Source organism: Mus pahari, chromosome 21 (assembly GCF_900095145.1).
Source record: "Mus pahari chromosome 21, PAHARI_EIJ_v1.1, whole genome shotgun sequence".
NCBI classification, from domain to species: domain Eukaryota; kingdom Metazoa; phylum Chordata; class Mammalia; order Rodentia; family Muridae; genus Mus; species Mus pahari.
This window is the reverse complement of record NC_034610.1, coordinates 46749006-46756505: the sequence shown is the minus strand read 5'-3', so window position 1 is coordinate 46756505 and position 7500 is coordinate 46749006.

Sequence of the window (7500 nt, the reverse complement as noted above, 5' to 3'; positions counted from 1 at the left end):
GATTATATAGGGAAGAGCTGCTTGGGGAAGGGCAGCCCCGCCCATGGGCTGGAAAGTTCAGTGGGTGCCAGGTAGGGACTGAGGGATGCTGGGAGAACCTGGAGGCCAGGTCCTCTCTGATGTAAAATACGCACCTCAGTCCCTTGTTCTGGGGTCCAAAACCAAACACAACCGGGCATGGTGGCGCACGCCTTTAATCCCAGCACTTGGGAGGCAGGGGCAGGCGGATATTCTGAGTTGGACGTGGCCAACCTGGTCTACAAAGTGAGTTCCAGGACAGCCAGGGCTATACAGAGAAACCCTGTCTCGAAAAAAATCAAAAACATAAAAATAAAAAAGAAAATAAAAAAATAAAAGAAAACCAAACAAACCTTTAATCAAAGCACTTGGGAGCAGAGGCAAGCGGATCTCTGAGTCAGGCCAGCCTGGGATACACAGTAAGTTCTAGGACAGCCAGGGCTTCATGGTGATTCACAAGAGCCTAATCCATGTGGGGAAGCAGAAACAACCCCCCCCCCCCGCTCCTCTAAACGTGACAAGGGGGATACTGACTCTCACCTCCACTGCCTTGTTTGTGCCTCAGCAACAGAAGGAAAATGGAGGCTCGTCTAGAGCGCTGCAGCCTGAGGAGAGACTTGGTGAAAGGTTGAGGCCCCACCGCAGGACTAGAGAATGCTTCCCACAGCCCTGCATGCCTCCAGGGTATCTATCCAACATTCCCGGACGACTAAACATAGCTAGACAGGAGCGAGACTCCGGAGGCTGCAGCTCTTGGGTGGCATGAGCTGGACCTGGATACCAGAAGCACCAGTAGCTTCCTTTGAACTCTTGTGCTGGGCCTTCAGATCTTTGACATCCCCTGGGATCTGGTCTGCTGTAGCCTGATAAGCTATGTGTAGCAACACATAGGCACTCTGCTATTAGAGACCGTTCCAGGGGTGGGATCTATAGGAAAAAGGCTCCGAATGCTGAGAAATGTTCATAGGAACCTTCAGACGTCACCGGACTGACCTGCAAGGATGGAGCACATTACTTTTTTGAGGAGAAAAATAGACATAACTCTCCCTAGAAAAGGGGCAAGATCTCTTTAGTCTGGGAGTGATGGCATACACCAATCATCCAGGCATCTAGGCAGGAGGTTCAAAAGTTTGAGAATGAACTAAAGTATATGATCAAACTCCACCTACAAAGGGGGTGGGGGATGTGCCTGCCCTGGCAGACAGTCGATGTTCATAAGTTGGAGAATTATCTAAAGTACATGAGAAGGATCTAAAGTACATGGTAAAAATCCAGAGAGAGACAGACGGACAGACAGACACAGAGACAGACAGACAGAGACAGGCAGACAGAGACAGAGACAGACAGAGAGAGAGGCCTACCCTGGCAGAAACTTGATGCACCAGAGTAGGGAATGCCCAGGGGGACCCCACCCTCTCAGAGGAGATGGGGAAGGAAGACGGAGGATCTCTGTTTTGGGGTGATGGGGGCAGTGTTTAATATAAATTAATTAATTTTAAGAAAGGGGGGAAGGGAGACACGGAGACTTAGACTCCTCTGGTCTTTGCTGAGAGAACAGTGTTGACATTCAGCCGGGTAGCAGGTCCCACAAGGACCTCAGAAATGACTCCTGACCATGTAAGCAGACAGAACCCTCATACACTAGGGAACAGAGGTTGAGAAGGAGAACCAAGTAGGTTATCATGGCCACTTGCACTCTGAACTTGGAGCAATGTGTACAGACAGGTGTGTACAGGTTTGTGATGAAAGATTAGACATTGGCCTCTGTGTTTCTGCTAAATATAGAGAGATGTTAGTCATAACTTCAAAGCAATTCTCTGATTAACTTTACTGTAGTCCACAAAGTTGTATATAAGAATATATTTTTGCTTTTGTAATGGTTCTGTGTACCAAACTCAGAGTCTCATGCACACTCTATAAATCTTCTACCATTTAGCTGCGTCTCTGGCTACCTTTATAATTTTCAATGTTGCCACAAAGAATTGTTTTTGTCATGTGACAAAATGATAATGTGGTTTAAAGATCTTTTTTGATCATATTTTCAGTTGTAGAACTGGTCAAAACTTCATCTCATGAAACAAACTTAGCTTCTTGTGGACTAAGCATAAATACTTTGGAGGTTGGGGTTGAAAGACTAATAAAGATGTCTTTTGGGTTTTGCTGATTGTTTGTTTTTTTTATTTTTCTGAGATATGGTTTCTCTGTGTAGTTTGGGCTGCTCTGAAATTCCCTCTGTAGACCAGGCTGGCCTAGAACTCACAGAGATCCACCTGTCTCTGCCTCCTGAGTGCTGGGAGGAAAGGTGTGAGCCGCCGGGCCTGGCTTTAATAAAAAAATGTTTTCACATAGATTTAAGCATGAGGGTTAAGAGAGAAAGGCTCTCAGAAGAAAGGACCATGTCCAAAGGCCCTCTTGTCTTAGCCAGAATCTGGTTCATCTAAACAGAGAGAGGCCAGCAGAAACTGGAGCAGGACAGAAAGGAACTCCTTCCGAGTTACTTTCCTCACAAGGTGTGGGCAGGCACACGGCCATGTGGAGGAGAAGGAGCTTGACTAACATCGGATTGCTCCAGTTGACGCCTAGGAGAACGGGTGAAAGCAGAGGTCACTGCTGAGTCAAGAGAAGCTGGCCTGCTGGGTCTCTGCAGTTGAATGAAAAGAGAGAGAGAGAGAGAGAGAGAGAGAGAGAGAGAGAGAGAGAGAGAGAGAGAGAGAGAGAGAGAGAGAGAGAGAGAGAGAGAGAGAGAGAGAGAGAGAGAGAGAGCAGGGTTATATGAAGAATGGGTAGCTGGGGGGAAGGAAGCGTCTGAGCTGGAGGGAGCCTAGAGACCAGTGTGAGGTTTGACATTCTAATAGGCACCAAAGGTAGCCTATTAGAGTGGAACCAGCTTCACAGTCCCTGGGGAAATGCTGGCTTTTATCTAACCTCCAGAAGTCCTCTATGGTCTAGGTTAAGCCCATTTCTGGATATGTGGACTGCCTTTGGAATTTGGAGAAATAGAGCTTGGGGAATTGGCATTTCTGCTCAACCTGACAATTTGCTTTTTGTTTTGCTGGACTTCGGAGGGGGAGGGGTTGGTACAGGGGGTGAAACTGGTCCTCATTATGTACTTCTGGCTGTCCTGGAACTCATTGTATAGACCAGGCTGGTCTTGAACTCACAGAAATCCAACCACCGCGCCGTCTTTCTAGTGCTGAAATTAAAAGCACAGACCATCACTCCTGGCAAAGCTCTTCATTTGTAAGTCATGGCAAATAAAGTGAAAAGTCAAACTGTGTTGCATGTCTTGGTGTTGGCAGAGGGGTGGGGTGGGGTTGCAGAGGTAAACCTAACTGTGGTGTGTGTTGGCAGTGGGGTAGGGTGTGATGCAAGGTACACCTCACTGTGGTATATGTGCCTGTGTTGGTGGTGAGGGCAAGGTAGTTTCAAGATTTCAGTTGCTTTGTCATGATGAGCAAGAGCTGAGAAATGTGAGACATGGTGGTGTACACTTTTAATCCCAGTGTTTGGGAGACAGAGGTAAACTGGCTTCTATGAGTTCAAAGCTGGGGTGGTCCCCATAGTGAGTTCCAAGCTATCTAGAGCTATGTAGTGAGACAGGTTCTAAAATAATCAACTGTCTTAGGGTTTCTATTGCTGTGAAGAGACACCGTGACCAGACAACTCATACAAAAGAAAAAACATTTAGTTGAGGCTGACTTACAGTTTAGAGATTTACTTAGCCCATTATCATCACGGTGGAAAGCACAGTGTCATGCAGGTAGACATAGTGATGGGGAAGTACCTGAGAGTTGGACATCTGGTTCCACAGGCAGAAAGAGAGTGATACTGGGTCTGGCTTGGGCTTTGGAAACTTCCTCCATCAAGGCCACACCTCCTCCATCAAGATCACACCTCCTCTATCAAGGCCACACCTCCTCTATCAAAGCCACACCTCCTCCATCAAGGCCACACCTCCTCCATCAAGGTCACACCTCCTCCATCAAGGCCACACCTCCTCCATCAAAGTCACACCTCCTCCATCAAGGCCACACCTCCTCCATCAAGGCCACACCTCCTCCATCAAAGCCACACCTCCTCCATCAAGGCCACACCTCCTCCATCAAGGCCACACCTCCTCCAATAAGGCTATACCTGCTCTGTGGACATATGGAGGTCATTTTTATTCAAACCTCCCTACGGAAAAAAAAATAAAAATAAAAATTGCTGAGAAACGATTCTAAGGTCTGAGTTTAAAGCCATCTTTAATAAAACGCTACACAATTGTGTATGTAACAAGCTGCACAATACTGAGGAAGCTGAGGTCACTATGATGCACTCCAGATAATTGTCTAGGATCCAAAGGAGTCTAGAAGAAACTCATATGTGTCCACAAGAAAGGAATTTGACCATAACTCACATGGACAAAGGAATCAAAACCTTGGTTTCCTGCCATGTTTACAGCTGAGGACCACATAGCTCCTGCAGAAAGAACTGAAGAATAATGGGACTCGACATACCAAAAAGCATTTACTATTTCCCAGATTGTTGCTGACTTCTAGGTACTGAAGTAAGTGATAGTGGATGGAAACAAAACAAAACAAAACAAAAAAAACCAAAACACTTAAGTCTAGAAATTCTCTGTCATTTTCTGTAGGGATCAGAGGTGTCTCTGAATTCAGTGAACCTCAACTGTCATCGTACAACCCAGAGAAGTTATCTGTTTTCAGTTGAACGAAAAACCAATAACTCTTCCCTAAGTTAATCAGTGATCCACCTGGAAGAGGACTCTCAGGACCAAGCTGAAGGTAACTGGAGGAAAGGTGAGGTGTCTCCCAGGAAGCTCTGGACAAGCACGAGCCACCGTAAATCCCTGAGTGCTGCGATCCAGTGCAGTCAGTAAATTGGACTACAGTAGCTTCATTAAAAAAGATGAAAGGGTTCTGAAAGAGACCATCTGTTTGCTTATTACTAACTTACAGACTATAATAACAAGACATTGGGACCACTTGCATAACCATAAAGTATTCAGTTACCTGATACCCTTGTTCTTTAAGGTCAATGCCTATTTGTGTATACAAAACTCACCTTGTGTATTTCTAAACTATCTATATTAGGATTCATGAAAGAGAAAGAAGGAAGGAAGGAAAGGAGGGAGGGAGGGAGGGAGGGAGGGAGGAAAGAAGGGTAATTGTGGTGGTTTAAATGAAAATGGATCCCGGGGCTGGTGAAATGGCTCAGTGGGTAAGAGCACCCCACTGCTCTTCCAAAGGTGCAGAGTTCAAATCCCAGCAACCACATGGTGGCTCACAACCATCCTTAACAAGAGCTGACTCCCTCTTCTGGAGTGTCTGAAGACAGCTACAGTGTACTTACATATATAATAAATAAATAAATCTTTAAAAAAAAAAAAAAAGAAAATGGATCCCACAGACTCACAGAAAGTAGCATTATTGCAGGTGTGGCCTTGTTGGAGGAAGTGGGGGGGGGGGGTGTAGATGTTGCGGTTTCAGAAGTTTAAGCCAGGCCCAGTGGTTCACTCGCTCTTTCTGCTGCCTGTGGATCAAGATGTAGAACTCTCAGCTCCGTCTCCAGCACCATGTCTGCCTGCGTGCTGCCCTGCTTCCCACCATGATGATAATGGACTGAACCTCTGAAACTGTAAGCCAGCCCCAATTGATTGTCCTTTGTAAGAGTTGCCTTGGTCACAGTGTCTCTTCACCACAATAGAACCCTAATTAAGACAGTAATAAGTCAAAAGGATGGAAGAAAGAGAGAGAGAAAGAGAGAAAGAGAAGGGGCGTGAGTTATAAAATAGTAGCCCACACAATTATGGCTACTGTGAAGGAGTATGATGTACTATCTAACAGCTAGAGACTATGAAGGACAAAGTCACAGTCTGAGGGCCTAACAACTCGAATGTTCATGGTGTCAACTTCAATCTAGACATAAAGGTCTGAGTGCCAGCTCACACAGGCAGAAAAACCTGTTTTCAACTCCTCTGCCTTCCAGAGACTGGGTGCCAGCTACTGATAGGAGATTTAATGTTACTTTGGCCACGTTTCCTTGTACCCTCTGTTTAGAGACTATCATAGCTGGGAAGACAAGATTTTCTGTCAGGAGGCCAGACCATGAGGCCCCTTGCTCACGTTTCATCAGACTAGAAAGCACAGATTGCTCAGGCTAGAAATGTACCCCAAGGCTGTAACCCTCCAGGCTCACCCATTTCCAATGTCCTATTATGGAACCCAGTTATCCATGTCCTGTCTCCTGATGGTGCCACAACCACCCAAAACATTGCCGCCTGCTGAGAACTGAGTTAAAGTACATAAGGTAGGGTGGGGTGCATTTTACACCCAAAACATAGCATCTACCTAAAGTAGACCCTTGCTTAACTCAGCCTACCAGTTCTTTGTTATTGTGTTTGGGACAAAGTGTCATGTAGCCCAGGCCAGCGCTGGGCCGGACCACGCTCCCACGCTCCTGCCGCCACCAGCAACTCTTGCCAGCTAGCCCCCCTGCAGCATCTGGCACACTTGTCTCTGGCGCCTCTACTTCTTCCTCAGCCATAAACCCATGTAGTCAGCGATCCCACATTCCAGTAACTAAACGGGACCGCCAACCTCACCGTTGCATATCACAAGACCCAGTAACTCAGTTAAATCAGGACTCTTAAAGTTTAGTTAACCAAACAGATTTACGTATCAATAATACCACAATTTATAAGATGCCAACAGAATGATTTCAGAGCCAATTGATAATGATAAAAGTTTTATCCCAATAAATCTAACCTACGATACCACAACTACATGTGGCTGGTAAATGCCATGCAGGTTCCCATCCGCAGCCATCTTCCTTCTCGTCCTACCCTGAGCGTTCCCTGTCTCTGCAACTCTTAGTGCTGCCTCCCCTTTCCCTGTCCAATGACAGACCTCCTCTGCACTAATGTAATTGGACAGGGAAAATCCTGCGACAGGATGGTCATACACATTCATATAACCCCATCTTTGTAAAAGAAGAGACAAGAATCTTTGGAACTTGTGGGCCTCTAGCCTGACTGCCTCAAGGAAATGATGTGAAAAGTGATAGAGCAGTGCAGCAGTGTTGTTCTCTGGCTTCTCCATATGTATACACACACACACACACACACACACACACACACACCTCCATACACACACATTCACACACAAGAACCATGCACATAACCCTCCATACACACACACACACACACACACACACACACTCACAGAGACACATAAGCGTGTATGTACAAAGAGGGAAAACAAGATGAAATAGATAAGAGGAGAAAGAATTGCAGTGGAGAAGTGTGGTATGGGGTGGGGGTAAATGCTTAGAAACAATAAAAAGGAAAATAGAGGGCTGGAGAGATGGCTCAGCGGGTAAGAGCATTGACTGCTCTTCCGAAGGTCCTGAGTTCAAATCCCAGCAACCACATGGTGGCTCACAACCATCTGTAATGAGATCTGATGCCCTCTTCTGGTG